This window comes from Nansenia antarctica (genome assembly GCF_963989245.1).
Source record: "Nansenia antarctica genome assembly, chromosome: 10".
Taxonomy (NCBI): Eukaryota; Metazoa; Chordata; class Actinopteri; order Argentiniformes; family Microstomatidae; genus Nansenia; species Nansenia antarctica.
Window position 1 is genome coordinate 37,471,366 of NC_137680.1, and position 27,674 is coordinate 37,499,039.

Here is a 27,674-nt window from a genome sequence, read left to right on the forward strand (position 1 = left end):
TAGTCTAGACTCCCTCTCACACAGACATGTTGTGATGTCATAGACCAGAACATTCTATCTGTCTAGTCTAGACTCCCTCTCACACAGACATGCTGTGATGTCATAGACCAGAACATTCTATCTGTCTAGTCTAGACTCCCTCTCACACCAGAACATTCTATCTGTCTAGTCTAGACTCCCTCTCACACCAGAACATTCTATCTGTCTAGTCTAGACCCCCTCTCACACGAGAACATTCTATCTGTCTAGTCTAGACTCCCTCTCACACACAGAACATTCTATCTGTCTAGTCTAGACTCCCTCTCACACAGACATGCTGTGATGTCATAGACCAGAACATTCTATCTGTCTAGTCTAGACTCCCTCTCACACAGACATGCTGTGATGTCATAGACCAGAACATTCTATCTGTCTAGTCTAGACTCCCTCTCACACAGACATGCTGTGATGTCATAGACCAGAACATTCTATCTGTCTAGTCTAGACTCCCTCTCACACCAGAACATTATATCTGTCTAGTCTAGACTCCCTCTCACACCAGAACATTCTATCTGTCTAGTCTAGACTCCCTCTCACACACAGAACATTCTATCTGTCCAGTCTAGACTCCCTCTCACACACAGAACATTCTATCTGTCTAGTCTAGACTCCCTCTCACACACAGAACATTATATCTGTCTAGTCTAGACTCCCTCTCACACACAGAACATTCTATCTGTCTAGTCTAGACTCCCTCTCACACAGACATGCTGTGATGTCATAGACCAGAACATTCTATCTGTCTAGTCTAGACTCCCTCTCACACAGACATGCTGTGATGTCATAGACCAGAACATTCAATCTGTCTAGTCTAGACTCCCTCTCACACAGACATGCTGTGATGTCATAGACCAGAACATTCTATCTGTCTAGTCTAGACTCCCTCTCACACAGACATGCTGTGATGTCATAGACCAGAACATTCTATCTGTCTAGTCTAGACTCCCTCTCACACCAGAACATTCTATCTGTCTAGTCTAGACTCCCTCTCACACACAGAACATTATATCTGTCTAGTCTAGACTCCCTCTCACACACAGAACATTCTATCTGTCTAGTCTAGACTCCCTCTCACACACAGAACATTCTATCTGTCTAGTCTAGACTCCCTCTCACACACAGAACATTCTATCTGTCTAGTCTAGACTCCCTCTCACACAGACATGCTGTGATGTCATAGACCAGAACATTCTATCTGTCTAGTCTAGACTCCCTCCCACACAGACATGCTGTGATGTCATAGACCAGAACATTCTATCTGTCTAGTCTAGACTCCCTCTCACACAGACATGCTGTGATGTCATAGACCAGAACATTCTATCTGTCTAGTCTAGACTCCCTCTCACACACAGAACATTCTATCTGTCTAGTCTAGACTCCCTCTCACACAGACATGCTGTGATGTCATAGACCAGAACATTCTATTTGTCTAGTCTAGACTCCCTCTCACACAGACATGCTGTGATGTCATAGACCAGAACATTCTATCTGTCTAGTCTAGACTCCCTCTCACACAGACATGCTGTGATGTCATAGACCAGAACATTCTATCTGTCTAGTCTAGACTCCCTCTCACACCAGAACATTATATCTGTCTAGTCTAGACTCCCTCTCACACCAGAACATTCTATCTGTCTAGTCTAGACTCCCTCTCACTCCAGAACATTCTATCTGTCTAGTCTAGACTCCCTCTCACACACAGAACATTATATCTGTCTAGTCTAGACTCCCTCTCACACACAGAACATTCTATCTGTCTAGTCTAGACTCCCTCTCACACAGACATAATGTGATGTCATAGACCAGAACATTCTATCTGTCTAGTCTAGACTCCCTCTCACACAGACATGCTGTGATGTCATAGACCAGAACATTCTATCTGTCTAGTCTAGACTCCCTCTCACCCCAGAACATTCTATCTGTCTAGTCTAGACTCCCTCTCACACCAGAACATTCTATCTGTCTAGTCTAGACTCCCTCTCACACCAGAACATTCTATCTGTCTAGTCTAGACTCCCTCTCACACACAGAACATTCTATCTGTCTAGTCTAGACTCCCTCTCACACACAGAACATTCTATCTGTCGAGTCTAGACTCCCTCTCACACAGACATAATGTGATGTCATAGACCAGAACATTCTATCTGTCTAGTCTAGACTCCCTCTCACACAGACATGATGTGATGTCATAGACCAGAACATTCTATCTGTCTAGTCTAGACTCCCTCTCACCCCAGAACATTCTATCTGTCTAGTCTAGACTCCCTCTCACACCAGAACATTCTATCTGTCTAGTCTAGACTCCCTCTCACACCAGAACATTCTATCTGTCTAGTCTAGACTCCCTCTCACACACAGAACATTCTATCTGTCTAGTCTAGACTCCCTCTCACACACAGAACATTCTATCTGTCTAGTCTAGACTCCCTCTCACACACAGAATATTCTATCTGTCTAGTCTAGACTCCCTCTCACACAGACATGCTGTGATGTCATAGACCAGAACATTCTATCTGTCTAGTCTAGACTCCCTCTCACACAGACATGCTGTGATGTCATAGACCAGAACATTCTATCTGTCTAGTCTAGACTCCCTCTCACCCCAGAACATTCTATCTGTCTAGTCTAGACTCCCTCTCACACACAGAACATTCTATCTGTCTAGTCTAGACTCCCTCTCACACACAGAACATTCTATCTGTCTAGTCTAGACTCCCTCTCACACAGACATAATGTGATGTCATAGACCAGAACATTCTATCTGTCTAGTCTAGACTCCCTCTCACACAGACATGATGTGATGTCATAGACCAGAACATTCTATCTGTCTAGTCTAGACTCCCTCTCACCCCAGAACATTCTATCTGTCTAGTCTAGACTCCCTCTCACACCAGAACATTCTATCTGTCTAGTCTAGACTCCCTCTCACACCAGAACATTCTATCTGTCTAGTCTAGACTCCCTCTCACACACAGAACATTCTATCTGTCTAGTCTAGACTCCCTCTCACACACAGAACATTCTATCTGTCTAGTCTAGACTCCCTCTCACACAGACATGCTGTGATGTCATAGACCAGAACATTCTATCTGTCTAGTCTAGACTCCCTCTCACACAGACATGCTGTGATGTCATAGACCAGAACATTCTATCTGTCTAGTCTAGACTCCCTCTCACACAGACATGCTGTGATGTCATAGACCAGAACATTCTATCTGTCTAGTCTAGACTCCCTCTCACACAGACATGCTGTGATGTCATAGACCAGAACATTCTATCTGTCTAGTCTAGACTCCCTCTCACACAGACATGCTGTGATGTCATAGACCAGAACATTCTATCTGTCTAGTCTAGACTCCCTCTCACACCAGAACATTCTATCTGTCTAGTCTAGACTCCCTCTCACACCAGAACATTCTATCTGTCTAGTCTAGACTCCCTCTGACACACAGAACATTCTATCTGTCTAGTCTAGACTCCCTCTCACACACAGAACATTCTATCTGTCTAATCTAGACTCCCTCTCACACACAGAACATTCTATCTGTCTAGTCTAGACTCCCTCTCACACACAGAACATTCTATCTGTCTAGTCTAGACTCCCTCTCACACAGACATGCTGTGATGTCATAGACCAGAACATTCTATCTGTCTAGTCTAGACTCCCTCTCACACAGACATAATGTGATGTCATAGACCAGAACATTCTATCTGTCTAGTCTTGACTCCCTCTCACACAGACATGCTGTGATTTCATAGACCAGAACATTCTATCTGTCTAGTCTAGACTCCCTCTCACACACAGAACATTCTATCTGTCTAGTCTAGACTCCCTCTCACACACAGAACATTCTATCTGTCTAGTCTAGACTCCCTCTCACACAGACTGTAAGGGTTGGGGAAGCGACCTTATTGTGGAGCGACCCTTTGGCGCCCTCTGGTGTTTTATGTATGCATTTGTCTGTCCTAATTAACTGATTTGTACCTGGTGTGTGTTGTTTGGCTGTGGCTATTTAGATCCCTCTGTTTCCCCTCTGGTTGTCGGTTGTTCACTTCATGTTGCGTTTGTTATATGTATACGATTCTTCTTAGCCTTATTGTTCCTCGCCGGATTAGGAAATAAGTATAGTTGACGATTGTAAGTACATTGCTCTGCCTTGTTCCTGTTATTATTTAAAACGTTTATCGGAGACTTGTTTTCTCCTCTTTCGTTTATTCGCTTACTGTGCGGTTATTATTTGTTCCGTTTACTCAAAATAAAGAGTACCGTTATTATTTATTATACTCCTGCTTCCGTCTACTCTGTTCTACTCTGCGCCTGGGTCCAAACACATTACCCCATCGTAACAGAACAACCGACCATTATGGACCCAGCAGATGTAGAGCAGATTCGCACGGTGCTGAATACCCAGGGGGCTATGGTAGCCCAGCAGGAGCGGAACCAGCTGGCGATGTTTGCGGAGATCGAAAAGCTGACCATCGCCGTGACTAGCCTGGTGGCCGCTCAGGCCAACCCCACTCCACCAGCGGCAGCAGCAGCAGCAGCTATGCCTCCTCTACCGCCGGTGACCACGCGGGAACCCCGACTACCTCCTCCCGAACGCTATGATGGACGTCCAGAGGGCTGCAGAGAGTTCCTGACTCAGTGTTCACTGATCTTCAGCCTGCAGCCCCTGTCCTTCCCCACCGAGCACTCCCGAGTGGCCTACATCATCACCCTGTTGACGGGCCGTGCCCTGTCCTGGGCCACGGCCGAGTGGGAGAGTCAGTCGCCGGCGTGCTCCGACGCTACAGCATTCACCCGGGAGTTACGCAAAATATTCGACACCTCCCGGGTGATATCGGGGCACGAAGCCGGTCGGCGGCTCACGGCGTGTCGACAGGGGGATCGCTCGGTGGCGGATTATTCCATCGAGTTCCGCACTCTAGCTAGGGAGGCGGGTTGGGAGGAGAAGGCCCTGGCCGTACTCTATACCCAGGGGCTCTCGGAGGCGATGAAAGACCAACTTGCCCTCCGGGACCTCCCAGAGCGGCTAGACGGCGTAGTGGAGCTCTCGGTGCGTGTGGACAATCGGCGCCGAGAGCGATCACGTGAGAGGGGCTCCTCGAGGGGCGCTCCGTTCCAACCTCCTCCTGCTAGGGAGGCGACTCGACGGTTCCCGGAGGAGACCACGGAGGAGGAGGAGGCCATGCAGCTGGGCGCAACACACCTCTCCAGCACAGAGAGGCGGCGTCGGCTGGACGAGCGGCGCTGCTTCCGTTGCGGTCGCAAGGGTCACCGCTACAGTGCCTGTCCAGGGACCTCGGGAAACGGGGCAGCCCGCTAGTATCGGGAGGGGTATTAGCGGGTAGGGACATACCCTCGGGTTTCAATGACCCACGAACCTTTTTTTCTGTTAAGGTGCGGTGGGGACACTGTACCCAGCGAGTTCGGGCTCTGGTGGACTCAGGGGCAGCGGGGAATTTAATGCACGAAGGCCTGGCCTGGGGGTGGGGGGTTCCTTTGGAAGAATTGAAAGAACCCGTTCCTGTTCGAGCCCTAGACGGCCGGCCATTGGGGTCGGGGATCATTACCCAGCGCACTATGCCTGTACATATCCAGGTGGGAGGGGGTCGTTGGGAACTCATACGATTTTTTATTGTGGCCTCTCCTGATTGCCCTATTGTGTTAGGTCACCCCTGGTTAGCTTCTCTCAACCCCCGCATTGACTGGTCCACAGGTCGACTCTCCCTCGAAGCAGGCTCCGTCACAGTGCGTACTGAGTCTCCGCCCACGACTCTCGCATCCCCGTTGCAGCCCCAGTTCTCGCCTCTCCCCCTTTCCACCCCTCTTCCTAATTCCCCTGGCCCTGCTTCGCCTTCCAGCCCCGACCTGACAGGGGTGCCTCAGATATATTGGGACCTGGGGGAAGTGTTCAGTAAATCTCGGGCCGAGAAATTACCCCTCCATAGACCCTATGACTGTGCCATCAATCTGCTGCCGGGTACTGTGCCGCCGCGGGGACGCCTGTTTTCCCTCTCTCGCCCGGAGAATCTCTCCATGAATAAATACATAGAGGAAGCACTGGCCGCGGGTCATATCCGTCCTTCCACCTCGCCCGCTGGCGCAGGCTTCTTCTTTGTGGCAAAGAAAGACGGGGGACAGCGTCCCTGCATCGATTACCGCGGTCTAAATGACATTTCCATAAAGAATCGCTATCCCCTGCCCCTCATGGATACCGCCTTTGAGTCACTGCAAGGAGCAAGGGTGTTTACCAAACTGGATTTACGCAATGCATACAACCTGGTGAGGATGAGGGAGGGGGACGAGTGGAAGACGGCTTTTAACACGCCTAACGGACATTATGAGTATTTAGTCATGCCCTTTGGTCTCGCTAATGCACCCGCAGTATTTCAAGCACTAGTCAACGACGTACTGCGGGATTTGATTGGTCATTCGGTTTTTGTGTACCTTGACGATATCCTCATTTTTTCCAAAGACATTACTCAACATCAACGTCATGTCCGTCAAGTCCTCCAGCGCCTCCTCCACCACCAGTTATTTGTCAAGGCAGAGAAATGTGTCTTTCACGCCGACACAGTGTCATTCCTGGGGTTCATTATAACACAGGGGGATTTAAGCATGGACCCTGCCAAGGTTAGTGCGGTGTTAGACTGGCCCCGCCCCTCCTCTTTGAAACAGTTACAGCGGTTCCTAGGGTTTGCTAATTTTTATAGACGCTTTATCCGCAATTTTAGTGCCCTAGCTGCCCCTTTAACTGCCCTCACCAGGTCTACCCTCCGTACGTTCGCCTGGTCCTCGGAGGCGGAGGCCGCCTTCGTGGACCTCAAGCAACGGTTCACCTCTGCTCCGGTCCTAGCCCATCCGGACTCGGAAGTACCATTCCTGGTGGAGGTGGACGCCTCAGATCTCGCGGTGGGGGCGGTGCTCTCCCAGAGGTGCAGGAAGGATGGGAAGGTACATCCCTGCGCTTTTTTCTCACGTCGGCTGTCCCCGGCCGAGTGTAATTATGACGTAGGAAACCGGGAGCTGCTGGCCATTAAATTGGCTTTGGAGGAGTGGAGGCAGTGGCTGGAGGGGGCCGCACAGCCGTTTGTGGTGTGGACGGACCACAAGAACCTGGCCTACATCCAGGGGGCTAAGCGCCTCAATTCGCGTCAAGCCAGGTGGGCGCTGTTTTTTACACGCTTCCAATTTTCCATCTCCTTTAGGCCGGGGTCCAAAAACGTCAAGCCGGACGCCCTCTCCCGGCAGTTCGATCCGGCGGACCGGGAGGAAAAACCCCACCCCATTGTTCCGGAGACCCTTATTGTTGCCCCTGTGTCGTGGGGGATCGCTAAAGTGGTGAGAGCGGCGCTCAGGCGGGAGCCGGATCCGGGGGGAGGACCCCCGGGGAGGCTGTATGTTCCCAAGACTGCGCGCTCACGGCTGCTGCAATGGGCGCATGCGTCGCCCCTCACTAGCCACCCCGGGGCTGCCAGGACCCTGGACTTTATTCGCAGGAGGTTCTAGTGGCCCACAGCGGAGAGGGATACGCGTGCCTTTGTGGCAGCCTGTCCTGTGTGTGCGCGCAGCAAGACATCTCGCCAGCCTTCAGCGGGGCTACTCCGACCCCTCCCCATCCCCAAACGCCCCTGGTCCCACATCTCCCTTGACTTTATTTCAGGTCTCCCTCCCTCTGACGGGTTCACTACCATCTTGGTGGTAGTGGACCGTTTCTCCAAGGCGGCCCACTTCATCCCCCTCCTCAAACTCCCCTCGGCCCGAGAGACGGCCGACCTGGTGGTGCAGCACATCTTCCGGGTGCATGGTCTCCCGCAGGACATGGTGTCGGATCGGGGTCCTCAGTTCGCTTCCAGGTTCTGGAAGGCGTTCGCAACCAGCCTCGGCGCCTCCGTCAGCCTGTCCTCCGGTTTCCATCCACAGTCCAATGGGCAGACGGAGCGTGTCAACCAGGACCTGGAAGGCGTGCTGAGGTGCTACGTCTCCGGCAATCCGGCGACGTGGAGTCGGCGACTGGCGTGGGCGGAATACGCCCACAACACCCTCCTCTGCTCATCCACTGGCCTATCCCCCTTTCAGTGCCAATATGGCTATCAACCCCCCCTATTCCCTGAGCAGGAGGAGGAGGCGGAGGTGCCCTCCGTCCAAGCCCACGTCGGTCGCTGTCGCCGGACCTGGAGGCGGGTGAGGGCGGCGCTTCAGCGGGCGTCGGCTCGGTCCCAGCTTCAGGCCAACCGCAGGCGTCGCCCGGCCCCGATCTTTCGCCCGGGGCAGAAGGTGTGGCTCTCGACCCGGGACCTTCCCCTCCGGGTCGAGTCCAGGAAGCTAGCGCCCCGGTTCGTGGGTCCGTTCAAAGTGGTGCGGCGGGTGAACCCGGTGGCGTATAGACTACTACTCCCACCTTCCATGCGGGTTCACCCGACCTTTCATGTGTCCCTACTGAAACCCTTCGTCACTTGCCCCATGTCCCCACCACCCCCCCCTGTTCCCCCGCCACGCATCATTGATGGACAGACTGTTTATACAGTACGGAGGATTATGGATTGCCGGCGGAGGGGTAGGGGCTTACAGTTTTTGGTGGATTGGGAGGGGTATGGGCCGGAGGAACGGTCCTGGGTGCCTCAGAGGGACATATTGGACCCAAAACTAATTACAGACTTCCGCCAACTACATCCTGAGGCACCCAGGTGAACGGCAGGTGCCGTTCGTCGGGGGGGGATACTGTAAGGGTTGGGGAAGCGACCTTATTGTGGAGCGACCCTTTGGCGCCCTCTGGTGTTTTATGTATGCATTTGTCTGTCCTAATTAACTGATTTGTACCTGGTGTGTGTTGTTTGGCTGTGGCTATTTAGATCCCTCTGTTTCCCCTCTGGTTGTCGGTTGTTCACTTCATGTTGCGTTTGTTATATGTATACGATTCTTCTTAGCCTTATTGTTCCTCGCCGGATTAGGAAATAAGTATAGTTGACGATTGTAAGTACATTGCTCTGCCTTGTTCCTGTTATTATTTAAAACGTTTATCGGAGACTTGTTTTCTCCTCTTTTGTTTATTCGCTTACTGTGCGGTTATTATTTGTTCCATTTACTCAAAATAAAGAGTACCGTTATTATTTATTATACTCCTGCTTCCGTCTACTCTGTTCTACTCTGCGCCTGGGTCCAAACACATTACCCCATCGTAACAACAGACATGCTGTGATGTCATAGACCAGAAAATTATATCTGTCTAGTCTAGACTCCCTCTCACACAGACATGCTGTGATGTCATAGACCAGAACATTCTATCTGTCTAGTCTAGACTCCCTCTCACACAGACATGCTGTGATGTCATAGACCAGAACATTCTATCTGTCTAGTCTAGACTCCCTCTCACACCAGAACATTCTATCTGTCTAGTCTAGACTCCCTCTCACACCAGAACATTCTATCTGTCTAGTCTAGACTCCCTCTCACACCAGAACATTCTATCTGTCTAGTCTAGACTCCCTCTCACACACAGAACATTCTATCTGTCTAGTCTAGACTCCCTCTCACACACAGAACATTCTATCTGTCTAGTCTAGACTCCCTCTCACACACAGAACATTATATCTGTCTAGTCTAGACTCCCTCTCACACAGACTTGCTGTGATGTCATAGACCAGAACATTCTATCTGTCTAGTCTAGACTCCCTCTCACACATACATGCTGTGATGTCATAGACCAGAACATTCTATCTGTCTAGTCTAGACTCCCTCTCACACAGACATGCTGTGATGTCATAGACCAGAACATTCTATCTGTCTAGTCTAGACTCCCTCTCACACCAGAACATTCTATCTGTCTAGTCTAGACTCCCTCTCACACCAGAACATTCTATCTGTCTAGTCTAGTCTCCCTCTCACACACAGAACATTCTATCTGTCTAGTCTAGACTCCCTCTCACACACAGAACATTCTATCTGTCTAGTCTAGACTCCCTCTCACACACAGAACATTCTATCTGTCTAGTCTAGACTCCCTCTCACACACAGAACATTCTATCTGTCTAGTCTAGACTCCCTCTCACACAGACATGCTGTGATGTCATAGACCAGAACATTCTATCTGTCTAGTCTAGACTCCCTCTCACACAGACATGCTGTGATGTCATAGACCAGAACATTCTATCTGTCTAGTCTAGACTCCCTCTCACACAGACATGCTGTGATGTCATAGACCAGAACATTATATCTGTCTAGTCTAGACTCCCTCTCACACAGACATGCTGTGATGTCATAGACCAGAACATTCTATCTGTCTAGTCTAGACTCCCTCTCACACAGACATGCTGTGATGTCATAGACCAGAACATTCTATCTGTCTAGTCTAGACTCCCTCTCACACAGACATGCTGTGATGTCATAGACCAGAACATTCTATCTGTCTAGTCTAGACTCCCTCTCACACAGACCTGCTGTGATGTCATAGACCAGAACATTCTATCTGTCTAGTCTAGACTCCCTCTCACACAGACATGCTGTGATGTCATAGACCAGAAAGTTTTATCTGTCTAGTCTAGACTCCCTCTCACACAGACATGCTGTGATGTCATAGACCAGAACATTCTATCTGTCTAGTCTAGACTCCCTCTCACACAGACATGCTGTGATGTCATAGACCAGAACATTCTATCTGTCTAGTCTAGACTCCCTCTCACACAGACATGCTGTGATGTCATAGACCAGAACATTCTATCTGTCTAGTCTAGACTCCCTCTCACACAGACATGCTGTGATGTCATAGACCAGAACATTCTATCTGTCTAGTCTAGACTCCCTCTCACACCAGAACATTCTATCTGTCTAGTCTAGACTCCCTCTCACACCAGAACATTCTATCTGTCTAGTCTAGACTCCCTCTCACACCAGAACATTCTATCTGTCTAGTCTAGACTCCCTCTCACACACAGAACATTCTATCTGTCTAGTCTAGACTCCCTCTCACACACAGAACATTCTATCTGTCTAGTCTAGACTCCCTCTCACACACAGAACATTCTATCTGTCTAGTCTAGACTCCCTCTCACACACAGAACATTCTATCTGTCTAGTCTAGACTCCCTCTCACACAGACATGCTGTGATGTCATAGACCAGAACATTCTATCTGTCTAGTCTAGACTCCCTCTCACACAGACATGCTGTGATGTCATAGACCAGAACATTCTATCTGTCTAGTCTAGACTCCCTCTCACACAGACATGCTGTGATGTCATAGACCAGAACATTCTATCTGTCTAGTCTAGACTCCCTCTCACACCAGAACATTATATCTGTCTAGTCTAGACTCCCTCTCACACCAGAACATTCTATCTGTCTAGTCTAGACTCCCTCTCACACCAGAACATTCTATCTGTCTAGTCTAGACTCCCTCTCACACACAGAACATTCTATCTGTCTAGTCTAGACTCCCTCTCACACACAGAACATTCTATCTGTCTAGTCTAGACTCCCTCTCACACACAGAACATTCTATCTGTCTAGTCTAGACTCCCTCTCACACACAGAACATTCTATCTGTCTAGTCTAGACTCCCTCTCACACAGACATGCTGTGATGTCATAGACCAGAACATTCTATCTGTCTAGTCTAGACTCCCTCTCACACAGACATGCTGTGATGTCATAGACCAGAACATTCTATCTGTCTAGTCTAGACTCCCTCTCACACAGACATGCTGTGATGTCATAGACCAGAACATTCTATCTGTCTAGTCTAGACTCCCTCTCACACCAGAACATTATATCTGTCTAGTCTAGACTCCCTCTCACACCAGAACATTCTATCTGTCTAGTCTAGACTCCCTCTCACACACAGAACATTCTATCTGTCCAGTCTAGACTCCCTCTCACACACAGAACATTCTATCTGTCTAGTCTAGACTCCCTCTCACACACAGAACATTCTATCTGTCTAGTCTAGACTCCCTCTCACACACAGAACATTCTATCTGTCTAGTCTAGACTCCCTCTCACACAGACATGCTGTGATGTCATAGACCAGAACATTCTATCTGTCTAGTCTAGACTCCCTCTCACACAGACATGCTGTGATGTCATAGACCAGAACATTCTATCTGTCTAGTCTAGACTCCCTCTCACACAGACATGCTGTGATGTCATAGACCAGAACATTCTATCTGTCTAGTCTAGACTCCCTCTCACACCAGAACATTCTATCTGTCTAGTCTAGACTCCCTCTCACACCAGAACATTCTATCTGTCTAGTCTAGACTCCCTCTCACACACAGAACATTATATCTGTCTAGTCTAGACTCCCTCTCACACACAGAACATTCTATCTGTCTAGTCTAGACTCCCTCTCACACACAGAACATTCTATCTGTCTAGTCTAGACTCCCTCTCACACACAGAACATTCTATCTGTCTAGTCTAGACTCCCTCTCACACAGACATGCTGTGATGTCATAGACCAGAACATTCTATCTGTCTAGTCTAGACTCCCTCTCACACAGACATGCTGTGATGTCATAGACCAGAACATTCTATCTGTCTAGTCTAGACTCCCTCTCACACAGACATGCTGTGATGTCATAGACCAGAACATTCTATCTGTCTAGTCTAGACTCCCTCTCACACAGACATGTTGTGATGTCATAGACCAGAACATTCTATCTGTCTAGTCTAGACTCCCTCTCACACAGACATGCTGTGATGTCATAGACCAGAACATTCTATCTGTCTAGTCTAGACTCCCTCTCACACCAGAACATTCTATCTGTCTAGTCTAGACTCCCTCTCACACCAGAACATTCTATCTGTCTAGTCTAGACTCCCTCTCACACCAGAACATTCTATCTGTCTAGTCTAGACCCCCTCTCACACGAGAACATTCTATCTGTCTAGTCTAGACTCCCTCTCACTCACAGAACATTCTATCTGTCTAGTCTAGACTCCCTCTCACACAGACATGCTGTGATGTCATAGACCAGAACATTCTATCTGTCTAGTCTAGACTCCCTCTCACACAGACATGCTGTGATGTCATAGACCAGAACATTCTATCTGTCTAGTCTAGACTCCCTCTCACACAGACATGCTGTGATGTCATAGACCAGAACATTCTATCTGTCTAGTCTAGACTCCCTCTCACACCAGAACATTATATCTGTCTAGTCTAGACTCCCTCTCACACCAGAACATTCTATCTGTCTAGTCTAGACTCCCTCTCACACACAGAACATTCTATCTGTCCAGTCTAGACTCCCTCTCACACACAGAACATTCTATCTGTCTAGTCTAGACTCCCTCTCACACACAGAACATTATATCTGTCTAGTCTAGACTCCCTCTCACACACAGAACATTCTATCTGTCTAGTCTAGACTCCCTCTCACACAGACATGCTGTGATGTCATAGACCAGAACATTCTATCTGTCTAGTCTAGACTCCCTCTCACACACAGAACATTCTATCTGTCTAGTCTAGACTCCCTCTCACACACAGAACATTCTATCTGTCTAGTCTAGACTCCCTCTCACACAGACATGCTGTGATGTCATAGACCAGAACATTCTATCTGTCTAGTCTAGACTCCCTCTCACACAGACATGCTGTGATGTCATAGACCAGAACATTCTATCTGTCTAGTCTAGACTCCCTCTCACACAGACATGCTGTGATGTCATAGACCAGAACATTCTATCTGTCTAGTCTAGACTCCCTCTCACACCAGAACATTATATCTGTCTAGTCTAGACTCCCTCTCACACCAGAACATTCTATCTGTCTAGTCTAGACTCCCTCTCACACCAGAACATTCTATCTGTCTAGTCTAGACTCCCTCTCACACACAGAACATTCTATCTGTCTAGTCTAGACTCCCTCTCACACACAGAACATTCTATCTGTCTAGTCTAGACTCCCTCTCACACACAGAACATTCTATCTGTCTAGTCTAGACTCCCTCTCACACACAGAACATTCTATCTGTCTAGTCTAGACTCCCTCTCACACAGACATGCTGTGATGTCATAGACCAGAACATTCTATCTGTCTAGTCTAGACTCCCTCTCACACAGACATGCTGTGATGTCATAGACCAGAACATTCTATCTGTCTAGTCTAGACTCCCTCTCACACAGACATGCTGTGATGTCATAGACCAGAACATTCTATCTGTCTAGTCTAGACTCCCTCTCACACCAGAACATTATATCTGTCTAGTCTAGACTCCCTCTCACACCAGAACATTCTATCTGTCTAGTCTAGACTCCCTCTCACACACAGAACATTCTATCTGTCCAGTCTAGACTCCCTCTCACACACAGAACATTCTATCTGTCTAGTCTAGACTCCCTCTCACACACAGAACATTCTATCTGTCTAGTCTAGACTCCCTCTCACACACAGAACATTCTATCTGTCTAGTCTAGACTCCCTCTCACACAGACATGCTGTGATGTCATAGACCAGAACATTCTATCTGTCTAGTCTAGACTCCCTCTCACACAGACATGCTGTGATGTCATAGACCAGAACATTCTATCTGTCTAGTCTAGACTCCCTCTCACACAGACATGCTGTGATGTCATAGACCAGAACATTCTATCTGTCTAGTCTAGACTCCCTCTCACACCAGAACATTCTATCTGTCTAGTCTAGACTCCCTCTCACACCAGAACATTCTATCTGTCTAGTCTAGACTCCCTCTCACACACAGAACATTATATCTGTCTAGTCTAGACTCCCTCTCACACACAGAACATTCTATCTGTCTAGTCTAGACTCCCTCTCACACACAGAACATTCTATCTGTCTAGTCTAGACTCCCTCTCACACACAGAACATTCTATCTGTCTAGTCTAGACTCCCTCTCACACAGACATGCTGTGATGTCATAGACCAGAACATTCTATCTGTCTAGTCTAGACTCCCTCTCACACAGACATGCTGTTATGTCATAGACCAGAACATTCTATCTGTCTAGTCTAGACTCCCTCTCACACAGACATGCTGTGATGTCATAGACCAGAACATTCTATCTGTCTAGTCTAGACTCCCTCTCACACAGACATGTTGTGATGTCATAGACCAGAACATTCTATCTGTCTAGTCTAGACTCCCTCTCACACAGACATGCTGTGATGTCATAGACCAGAACATTCTATCTGTCTAGTCTAGACTCCCTCTCACACCAGAACATTCTATCTGTCTAGTCTAGACTCCCTCTCACACCAGAACATTCTATCTGTCTAGTCTAGACTCCCTCTCACACCAGAACATTCTATCTGTCTAGTCTAGACCCCCTCTCACACGAGAACATTCTATCTGTCTAGTCTAGACTCCCTCTCACTCACAGAACATTCTATCTGTCTAGTCTAGACTCCCTCTCACACAGACATGCTGTGATGTCATAGACCAGAACATTCTATCTGTCTAGTCTAGACTCCCTCTCACACAGACATGCTGTGATGTCATAGACCAGAACATTCTATCTGTCTAGTCTAGACTCCCTCTCACACCAGAACATTATATCTGTCTAGTCTAGACTCCCTCTCACACCAGAACATTCTATCTGTCTAGTCTAGACTCCCTCTCACACACAGAACATTCTATCTGTCCAGTCTAGACTCCCTCTCACACACAGAACATTCTATCTGTCTAGTCTAGACTCCCTCTCACACACAGAACATTATATCTGTCTAGTCTAGACTCCCTCTCACACACAGAACATTCTATCTGTCTAGTCTAGACTCCCTCTCACACAGACATGCTGTGATGTCATAGACCAGAACATTCTATCTGTCTAGTCTAGACTCCCTCTCACACAGACATGCTGTGATGTCATAGACCAGAACATTCTATCTGTCTAGTCTAGATTCCCTCTCAAACAGACATTCTGTGATGTCATAGACCAGAACATTCTATCTGTCTAGTCTAGACTCCCTCTCACACAGACATGCTGTGATGTCATAGACCAGAACATTCAATCTGTCTAGTCTAGACTCCCTCTCACACAGACATGCTGTGATGTCATAGACCAGAACATTCTATCTGTCTAGTCTAGACTCCCTCTCACACAGACATGCTGTGATGTCATAGACCAGAACATTCTATCTGTCTAGTCTAGACTCCCTCTCACACCAGAACATTCTATCTGTCTAGTCTAGACTCCCTCTCACACCAGAACATTCTATCTGTCTAGTCTAGACTCCCTCTCACACACAGAACATTATATCTGTCTAGTCTAGACTCCCTCTCACACACATAACATTCTATCTGTCTAGTCTAGACTCCCTCTCACACACAGAACATTCTATCTGTCTAGTCTAGACTCCCTCTCACACACAGAACATTCTATCTGTCTAGTCTAGACTCCCTCTCACACAGACATGCTGTGATGTCATAGACCAGAACATTCTATCTGTCTAGTCTAGACTCCCTCCCACACAGACATGCTGTGATGTCATAGACCAGAACATTCTATCTGTCTAGTCTAGACTCCCTCTCACACAGACATGCTGTGATGTCATAGACCAGAACATTCTATCTGTCTAGTCTAGACTCCCTCTCACACACAGAACATTCTATCTGTCTAGTCTAGACTCCCTCTCACACAGACATGCTGTGATGTCATAGACCAGAACATTCTATTTGTCTAGTCTAGACTCCCTCTCACACAGACATGCTGTGATGTCATAGACCAGAACATTCTATCTGTCTAGTCTAGACTCCCTCTCACACAGACATGCTGTGATGTCATAGACCAGAACATTCTATCTGTCTAGTCTAGACTCCCTCTCACACCAGAACATTATATCTGTCTAGTCTAGACTCCCTCTCACACCAGAACATTCTATCTGTCTAGTCTAGACTCCCTCTCACTCCAGAACATTCTATCTGTCTAGTCTAGACTCCCTCTCACACACAGAACATTCTATCTGTCTAGTCTAGACTCCCTCTCACACACAGAACATTCTATCTGTCTAGTCTAGACTCCCTCTCACACAGACATAATGTGATGTCATAGACCAGAACATTCTATCTGTCTAGTCTAGACTCCCTCTCACACAGACATGCTGTGATGTCATAGACCAGAACATTCTATCTGTCTAGTCTAGACTCCCTCTCACCCCAGAACATTCTATCTGTCTAGTCTAGACTCCCTCTCACACCAGAACATTCTATCTGTCTAGTCTAGACTCCCTCTCACACCAGAACATTCTATCTGTCTAGTCTAGACTCCCTCTCACACACAGAACATTCTATCTGTCTAGTCTAGACTCCCTCTCACACACAGAACATTCTATCTGTCTAGTCTAGACTCCCTCTCACACAGACATAATGTGATGTCATAGACCAGAACATTCTATCTGTCTAGTCTAGACTCCCTCTCACACAGACATGATGTGATGTCATAGACCAGAACATTCTATCTGTCTAGTCTAGACTCCCTCTCACCCCAGAACATTCTATCTGTCTAGTCTAGACTCCCTCTCACACCAGAACATTCTATCTGTCTAGTCTAGACTCCCTCTCACACCAGAACATTCTATCTGTCTAGTCTAGACTCCCTCTCACACACAGAACATTCTATCTGTCTAGTCTAGACTCCCTCTCACACACAGAACATTCTATCTGTCTAGTCTAGACTCCCTCTCACACACAGAATATTCTATCTGTCTAGTCTAGACTCCCTCTCACACAGACATGCTGTGATGTCATAGACCAGAACATTCTATCTGTCTAGTCTAGACTCCCTCTCACACAGACATGCTGTGATGTCATAGACCAGAACATTCTATCTGTCTAGTCTAGACTCCCTCTCACCCCAGAACATTATATCTGTCTAGTCTAGACTCCCTCTCACACCAGAACATTCTATCTGTCTAGTCTAGACTCCCTCTCACACCAGAACATTCTATCTGTCTAGTCTAGACTCCCTCTCACACACAGAACATTCTATCTGTCTAGTCTAGACTCCCTCTCACACACAGAACATTCTATCTGTCTAGTCTAGACTCCCTCTCACACAGACATAATGTGATGTCATAGACCAGAACATTCTATCTGTCTAGTCTAGACTCCCTCTCACACAGACATGATGTGATGTCATAGACCAGAACATTCTATCTGTCTAGTCTAGACTCCCTCTCACCCCAGAACATTCTATCTGTCTAGTCTAGACTCCCTCTCACACCAGAACATTCTATCTGTCTAGTCTAGACTCCCTCTCACACCAGAACATTCTATCTGTCTAGTCTAGACTCCCTCTCACACACAGAACATTCTATCTGTCTAGTCTAGACTCCCTCTCACACACAGAACATTCTATCTGTCTAGTCTAGACTCCCTCTCACACAGACATGCTGTGATGTCATAGACCAGAACATTCTATCTGTCTAGTCTAGACTCCCTCTCACACAGACATGCTGTGATGTGATAGACCAGAACATTCTATCTGTCTAGTCTAGACTCCCTCTCACACAGACATGCTGTGATGTCATAGACCAGAACATTCTATCTGTCTAGTCTAGACTCCCTCTCACACAGACATGCTGTGATGTCATAGACCAGAACATTCTATCTGTCTAGTCTAGACTCCCTCTCACACAGACCTGCTGTGATGTCATAGACCAGAACATTCTATCTGTCTAGTCTAGACTCCCTCTCACACAGACATGCTGTGATGTCATAGACCAGAAAGTTTTATCTGTCTAGTCTAGACTCCCTCTCACACAGACATGCTGTGATGTCATAGACCAGAACATTCTATCTGTCTAGTCTAGACTCCCTCTCACACCAGAACATTATATCTGTCTAGTCTAGACTCCCTCTCACACCAGAACATTCTATCTGTCTAGTCTAGACTCCCTCTCACACCAGAACATTCTATCTGTCTAGTCTAGACTCCCTCTCACACACAGAACATTCTATCTGTCTAGTCTAGACTCCCTCTCACACACAGAACATTCTATCTGTCTAGTCTAGACTCCCTCTCACACACAGAACATTCTATCTGTCTAGTCTAGACTCCCTCTCACACACAGAACATTCTATCTGTCTAGTCTAGACTCCCTCTCACACAGACATGCTGTGATGTCATAGACCAGAACATTCTATCTGTCTAGTCTAGACTCCCTCTCACACAGACATGCTGTGATGTCATAGACCAGAACATTCTATCTGTCTAGTCTAGACTCCCTCTCACACAGACATGCTGTGATGTCATAGACCAGAACATTCTATCTGTCTAGTCTAGACTCCCTCTCACACCAGAACATTATATCTGTCTAGTCTAGACTCCCTCTCACACCAGAACATTCTATCTGTCTAGTCTAGACTCCCTCTCACACACAGAACATTCTATCTGTCCAGTCTAGACTCCCTCTCACACACAGAACATTCTATCTGTCTAGTCTAGACTCCCTCTCACACACAGAACATTCTATCTGTCTAGTCTAGACTCCCTCTCACACACAGAACATTCTATCTGTCTAGTCTAGACTCCCTCTCACACAGACATGCTGTGATGTCATAGACCAGAACATTCTATCTGTCTAGTCTAGACTCCCTCTCACACAGACATGCTGTGATGTCATAGACCAGAACATTCTATCTGTCTAGTCTAGACTCCCTCTCACACACAGAACATTCTATCTGTCTAGTCTAGACTCCCTCTCACACAGACATGCTGTGATGTCATAGACCAGAACATTCTATTTGTCTAGTCTAGACTCCCTCTCACACAGACATGCTGTGATGTCATAGACCAGAACATTCTATCTGTCTAGTCTAGACTCCCTCTCACACAGACATGCTGTGATGTCATAGACCAGAACATTCTATCTGTCTAGTCTAGACTCCCTCTCACACCAGAACATTATATCTGTCTAGTCTAGACTCCCTCTCACACCAGAACATTCTATCTGTCTAGTCTAGACTCCCTCTCACTCCAGAACATTCTATCTGTCTAGTCTAGACTCCCTCTCACACACAGAACATTCTATCTGTCTAGTCTAGACTCCCTCTCACACACAGAACATTCTATCTGTCTAGTCTAGACTCCCTCTCACACAGACATAATGTGATGTCATAGACCAGAACATTCTATCTGTCTAGTCTAGACTCCCTCTCACACAGACATGCTGTGATGTCATAGACCAGAACATTCTATCTGTCTAGTCTAGACTCCCTCTCACCCCAGAACATTCTATCTGTCTAGTCTAGACTCCCTCTCACACCAGAACATTCTATCTGTCTAGTCTAGACTCCCTCTCACACCAGAACATTCTATCTGTCTAGTCTAGACTCCCTCTCACACACAGAACATTCTATCTGTCTAGTCTAGACTCCCTCTCACACACAGAACATTCTATCTGTCTAGTCTAGACTCCCTCTCACACAGACATGCTGTGATGTCATAGACCAGAACATTCTATCTGTCTAGTCTAGACTCCCTCTCACACAGACATGCTGTGATGTCATAGACCAGAACATTCTATCTGTCTAGTCTAGACTCCCTCTCACACCAGAACATTCTATCTGTCTAGTCTAGACTCCCTCTCACACCAGAACATTCTATCTGTCTAGTCTAGACTCCCTCTCACACCAGAACATTCTATCTGTCTAGTCTAGACTCCCTCTCACACACAGAACATTCTATCTGTCTAGTCTAGACTCCCTCTCACACACAGAACATTCTATCTGTCTAGTCTAGACTCCCTCTCACACACAGAACATTACATCTGTCTAGTCTAGACTCCCTCTCACACAGACTTGCTGTGATGTCATAGACCAGAACATTCTATCTGTCTAGTCTAGACTCCCTCTCACACATACATGCTGTGATGTCATAGACCAGAACATTCTATCTGTCTAGTCTAGACTCCCTCTCACACAGACATGCTGTGATGTCATAGACCAGAACATTCTATCTGTCTAGTCTAGACTCCCTCTCACACCAGAACATTCTATCTGTCTAGTCTAGACTCCCTCTCACACCAGAACATTCTATCTGTCTAGTCTAGACTCCCTCTCACACCAGAACATTCTATCTGTCTAGTCTAGACCCCCTCTCACACGAGAACATTCTATCTGTCTAGTCTAGACTCCCTCTCACTCACAGAACATTCTATCTGTCTAGTCTAGACTCCCTCTCACACAGACATGCTGTGATGTCATAGACCAGAACATTCTATCTGTCTAGTCTAGACTCCCTCTCACACAGACATGCTGTGATGTCATAGACCAGAACATTCTATCTGTCTAGTCTAGACTCCCTCTCACACAGACATGCTGTGATGTCATAGACCAGAACATTCTATCGGTCTAGTCTAGACTCCCTCTCACACCAGAACATTATATCTGTCTAGTCTAGACTCCCTCTCACACCAGAACATTCTATCTGTCTAGTCTAGACTCCCTCTCACACACAGAACATTCTATCTGTCCAGTCTAGACTCCCTCTCACACACAGAACATTCTATCTGTCTAGTCTAGACTCCCTCTCACACACAGAACATTATATCTGTCTAGTCTAGACTCCCTCTCACACACAGAACATTCTATCTGTCTAGTCTAGACTCCCTCTCACACAGACATGCTGTGATGTCATAGACCAGAACATTCTATCTGTCTAGTCTAGACTCCCTCTCACACACAGAACATTCTATCTGTCTAGTCTAGACTCCCTCTCACACACAGAACATTCTATCTGTCTAGTCTAGACTCCCTCTCACACAGACATGCTGTGATGTCATAGACCAGAACATTCTATCTGTCTAGTCTAGACTCCCTCTCACACAGACATGCTGTGATGTCATAGACCAGAACATTCTATCTGTCTAGTCTAGACTCCCTCTCACACAGACATGCTGTGATGTCATAGACCAGAACATTCTATCTGTCTAGTCTAGACTCCCTCTCACACCAGAACATTATATCTGTCTAGTCTAGACTCCCTCTCACACCAGAACATTCTATCTGTCTAGTCTAGACTCCCTCTCACACCAGAACATTCTATCTGTCTAGTCTAGACTCCCTCTCACACACAGAACATTCTATCTGTCTAGTCTAGACTCCCTCTCACACACAGAACATTCTATCTGTCTAGTCTAGACTCCCTCTCACACACAGAACATTCTATCTGTCTAGTCTAGACTCCCTCTCACACACAGAACATTCTATCTGTCTAGTCTAGACTCCCTCTCACACAGACATGCTGTGATGTCATAGACCAGAACATTCTATCTGTCTAGTCTAGACTCCCTCTCACACAGACATGCTGTGATGTCATAGACCAGAACATTCTATCTGTCTAGTCTAGACTCCCTCTCACACCAGAACATTATATCTGTCTAGTCTAGACTCCCTCTCACACCAGAACATTCTATCTGTCTAGTCTAGACTCCCTCTCACACACAGAACATTCTATCTGTCCAGTCTAGACTCCCTCTCACACACAGAACATTCTATCTGTCTAGTCTAGACTCCCTCTCACACACAGAACATTCTATCTGTCTAGTCTAGACTCCCTCTCACACACAGAACATTCTATCTGTCTAGTCTAGACTCCCTCTCACACAGACATGCTGTGATGTCATAGACCAGAACATTCTATCTGTCTAGTCTAGACTCCCTCTCACACAGACATGCTGTGATGTCATAGACCAGAACATTCTATCTGTCTAGTCTAGACTCCCTCTCACACAGACATGCTGTGATGTCATAGACCAGAACATTCTATCTGTCTAGTCTAGACTCCCTCTCACACCAGAACATTCTATCTGTCTAGTCTAGACTCCCTCTCACACCAGAACATTCTATCTGTCTAGTCTAGACTCCCTCTCACACACAGAACATTATATCTGTCTAGTCTAGACTCCCTCTCACACACAGAACATTCTATCTGTCTAGTCTAGACTCCCTCTCACACACAGAACATTCTATCTGTCTAGTCTAGACTCCCTCTCACACACAGAACATTCTATCTGTCTAGTCTAGACTCCCTCTCACACAGACATGCTGTGATGTCATAGACCAGAACATTCTATCTGTCTAGTCTAGACTCCCTCTCACACAGACATGCTGTTATGTCATAGACCAGAACATTCTATCTGTCTAGTCTAGACTCCCTCTCACACAGACATGCTGTGATGTCATAGACCAGAACATTCTATCTGTCTAGTCTAGACTCCCTCTCACACAGACATGTTGTGATGTCATAGACCAGAACATTCTATCTGTCTAGTCTAGACTCCCTCTCACACAGACATGCTGTGATGTCATAGACCAGAACATTCTATCTGTCTAGTCTAGACTCCCTCTCACACCAGAACATTCTATCTGTCTAGTCTAGACTCCCTCTCACACCAGAACATTCTATCTGTCTAGTCTAGACTCCCTCTCACACCAGAACATTCTATCTGTCTAGTCTAGACCCCCTCTCACACGAGAACATTCTATCTGTCTAGTCTAGACTCCCTCTCACTCACAGAACATTCTATCTGTCTAGTCTAGACTCCCTCTCACACAGACATGCTGTGATGTCATAGACCAGAACATTCTATCTGTCTAGTCTAGACTCCCTCTCACACAGACATGCTGTGATGTCATAGACCAGAACATTCTATCTGTCTAGTCTAGACTCCCTCTCACACCAGAACATTATATCTGTCTAGTCTAGACTCCCTCTCACACCAGAACATTCTATCTGTCTAGTCTAGACTCCCTCTCACACACAGAACATTCTATCTGTCCAGTCTAGACTCCCTCTCACACACAGAACATTCTATCTGTCTAGTCTAGACTCCCTCTCACACACAGAACATTATATCTGTCTAGTCTAGACTCCCTCTCACACACAGAACATTCTATCTGTCTAGTCTAGACTCCCTCTCACACAGACATGCTGTGATGTCATAGACCAGAACATTCTATCTGTCTAGTCTAGACTCCCTCTCACACAGACATGCTGTGATGTCATAGACCAGAACATTCTATCTGTCTAGTCTAGATTCCCTCTCAAACAGACATTCTGTGATGTCATAGACCAGAACATTCTATCTGTCTAGTCTAGACTCCCTCTCACACAGACATGCTGTGATGTCATAGACCAGAACATTCAATCTGTCTAGTCTAGACTCCCTCTCACACAGACATGCTGTGATGTCATAGACCAGAACATTCTATCTGTCTAGTCTAGACTCCCTCTCACACAGACATGCTGTGATGTCATAGACCAGAACATTCTATCTGTCTAGTCTAGACTCCCTCTCACACCAGAACATTCTATCTGTCTAGTCTAGACTCCCTCTCACACCAGAACATTCTATCTGTCTAGTCTAGACTCCCTCTCACACACAGAACATTATATCTGTCTAGTCTAGACTCCCTCTCACACACATAACATTCTATCTGTCTAGTCTAGACTCCCTCTCACACACAGAACATTCTATCTGTCTAGTCTAGACTCCCTCTCACACACAGAACATTCTATCTGTCTAGTCTAGACTCCCTCTCACACAGACATGCTGTGATGTCATAGACCAGAACATTCTATCTGTCTAGTCTAGACTCCCTCCCACACAGACATGCTGTGATGTCATAGACCAGAACATTCTATCTGTCTAGTCTAGACTCCCTCTCACACAGACATGCTGTGATGTCATAGACCAGAACATTCTATCTGTCTAGTCTAGACTCCCTCTCACACACAGAACATTCTATCTGTCTAGTCTAGACTCCCTCTCACACAGACATGCTGTGATGTCATAGACCAGAACATTCTATTTGTCTAGTCTAGACTCCCTCTCACACAGACATGCTGTGATGTCATAGACCAGAACATTCTATCTGTCTAGTCTAGACTCCCTCTCACACAGACATGCTGTGATGTCATAGACCAGAACATTCTATCTGTCTAGTCTAGACTCCCTCTCACACCAGAACATTATATCTGTCTAGTCTAGACTCCCTCTCACACCAGAACATTCTATCTGTCTAGTCTAGACTCCCTCTCACTCCAGAACATTCTATCTGTCTAGTCTAGACTCCCTCTCACACACAGAACATTCTATCTGTCTAGTCTAGACTCCCTCTCACACACAGAACATTCTATCTGTCTAGTCTAGACTCCCTCTCACACAGACATAATGTGATGTCATAGACCAGAACATTCTATCTGTCTAGTCTAGACTCCCTCTCACACAGACATGCTGTGATGTCATAGACCAGAACATTCTATCTGTCTAGTCTAGACTCCCTCTCACCCCAGAACATTCTATCTGTCTAGTCTAGACTCCCTCTCACACCAGAACATTCTATCTGTCTAGTCTAGACTCCCTCTCACACCAGAACATTCTATCTGTCTAGTCTAGACTCCCTCTCACACACAGAACATTCTATCTGTCTAGTCTAGACTCCCTCTCACACACAGAACATTCTATCTGTCTAGTCTAGACTCCCTCTCACACAGACATAATGTGATGTCATAGACCAGAACATTCTATCTGTCTAGTCTAGACTCCCTCTCACACAGACATGATGTGATGTCATAGACCAGAACATTCTATCTGTCTAGTCTAGACTCCCTCTCACCCCAGAACATTCTATCTGTCTAGTCTAGACTCCCTCTCACACCAGAACATTCTATCTGTCTAGTCTAGACTCCCTCTCACACCAGAACATTCTATCTGTCTAGTCTAGACTCCCTCTCACACACAGAACATTCTATCTGTCTAGTCTAGACTCCCTCTCACACACAGAACATTCTATCTGTCTAGTCTAGACTCCCTCTCACACACAGAATATTCTATCTGTCTAGTCTAGACTCCCTCTCACACAGACATGCTGTGATGTCATAGACCAGAACATTCTATCTGTCTAGTCTAGACTCCCTCTCACACAGACATGCTGTGATGTCATAGACCAGAACATTCTATCTGTCTAGTCTAGACTCCCTCTCACCCCAGAACATTATATCTGTCTAGTCTAGACTCCCTCTCACACCAGAACATTCTATCTGTCTAGTCTAGACTCCCTCTCACACCAGAACATTCTATCTGTCTAGTCTAGACTCCCTCTCACACACAGAACATTCTATCTGTCTAGTCTAGACTCCCTCTCACACACAGAACATTCTATCTGTCTAGTCTAGACTCCCTCTCACACAGACATAATGTGATGTCATAGACCAGAACATTCTATCTGTCTAGTCTAGACTCCCTCTCACACAGACATGATGTGATGTCATAGACCAGAACATTCTATCTGTCTAGTCTAGACTCCCTCTCACCCCAGAACATTCTATCTGTCTAGTCTAGACTCCCTCTCACACCAGAACATTCTATCTGTCTAGTCTAGACTCCCTCTCACACCAGAACATTCTATCTGTCTAGTCTAGACTCCCTCTCACACACAGAACATTCTATCTGTCTAGTCTAGACTCCCTCTCACACACAGAACATTCTATCTGTCTAGTCTAGACTCCCTCTCACACAGACATGCTGTGATGTCATAGACCAGAACATTCTATCTGTCTAGTCTAGACTCCCTCTCACACAGACATGCTGTGATGTGATAGACCAGAACATTCTATCTGTCTAGTCTAGACTCCCTCTCACACAGACATGCTGTGATGTCATAGACCAGAACATTCTATCTGTCTAGTCTAGACTCCCTCTCACACAGACATGCTGTGATGTCATAGACCAGAACATTCTATCTGTCTAGTCTAGACTCCCTCTCACACAGACCTGCTGTGATGTCATAGACCAGAACATTCTATCTGTCTAGTCTAGACTCCCTCTCACACAGACATGCTGTGATGTCATAGACCAGAAAGTTTTATCTGTCTAGTCTAGACTCCCTCTCACACAGACATGCTGTGATGTCATAGACCAGAACATTCTATCTGTCTAGTCTAGACTCCCTCTCACACCAGAACATTATATCTGTCTAGTCTAGACTCCCTCTCACACCAGAACATTCTATCTGTCTAGTCTAGACTCCCTCTCACACCAGAACATTCTATCTGTCTAGTCTAGACTCCCTCTCACACACAGAACATTCTATCTGTCTAGTCTAGACTCCCTCTCACACACAGAACATTCTATCTGTCTAGTCTAGACTCCCTCTCACACACAGAACATTCTATCTGTCTAGTCTAGACTCCCTCTCACACACAGAACATTCTATCTGTCTAGTCTAGACTCCCTCTCACACAGACATGCTGTGATGTCATAGACCAGAACATTCTATCTGTCTAGTCTAGACTCCCTCTCACACAGACATGCTGTGATGTCATAGACCAGAACATTCTATCTGTCTAGTCTAGACTCCCTCTCACACAGACATGCTGTGATGTCATAGACCAGAACATTCTATCTGTCTAGTCTAGACTCCCTCTCACACCAGAACATTATATCTGTCTAGTCTAGACTCCCTCTCACACCAGAACATTCTATCTGTCTAGTCTAGACTCCCTCTCACACACAGAACATTCTATCTGTCCAGTCTAGACTCCCTCTCACACACAGAACATTCTATCTGTCTAGTCTAGACTCCCTCTCACACACAGAACATTCTATCTGTCTAGTCTAGACTCCCTCTCACACACAGAACATTCTATCTGTCTAGTCTAGACT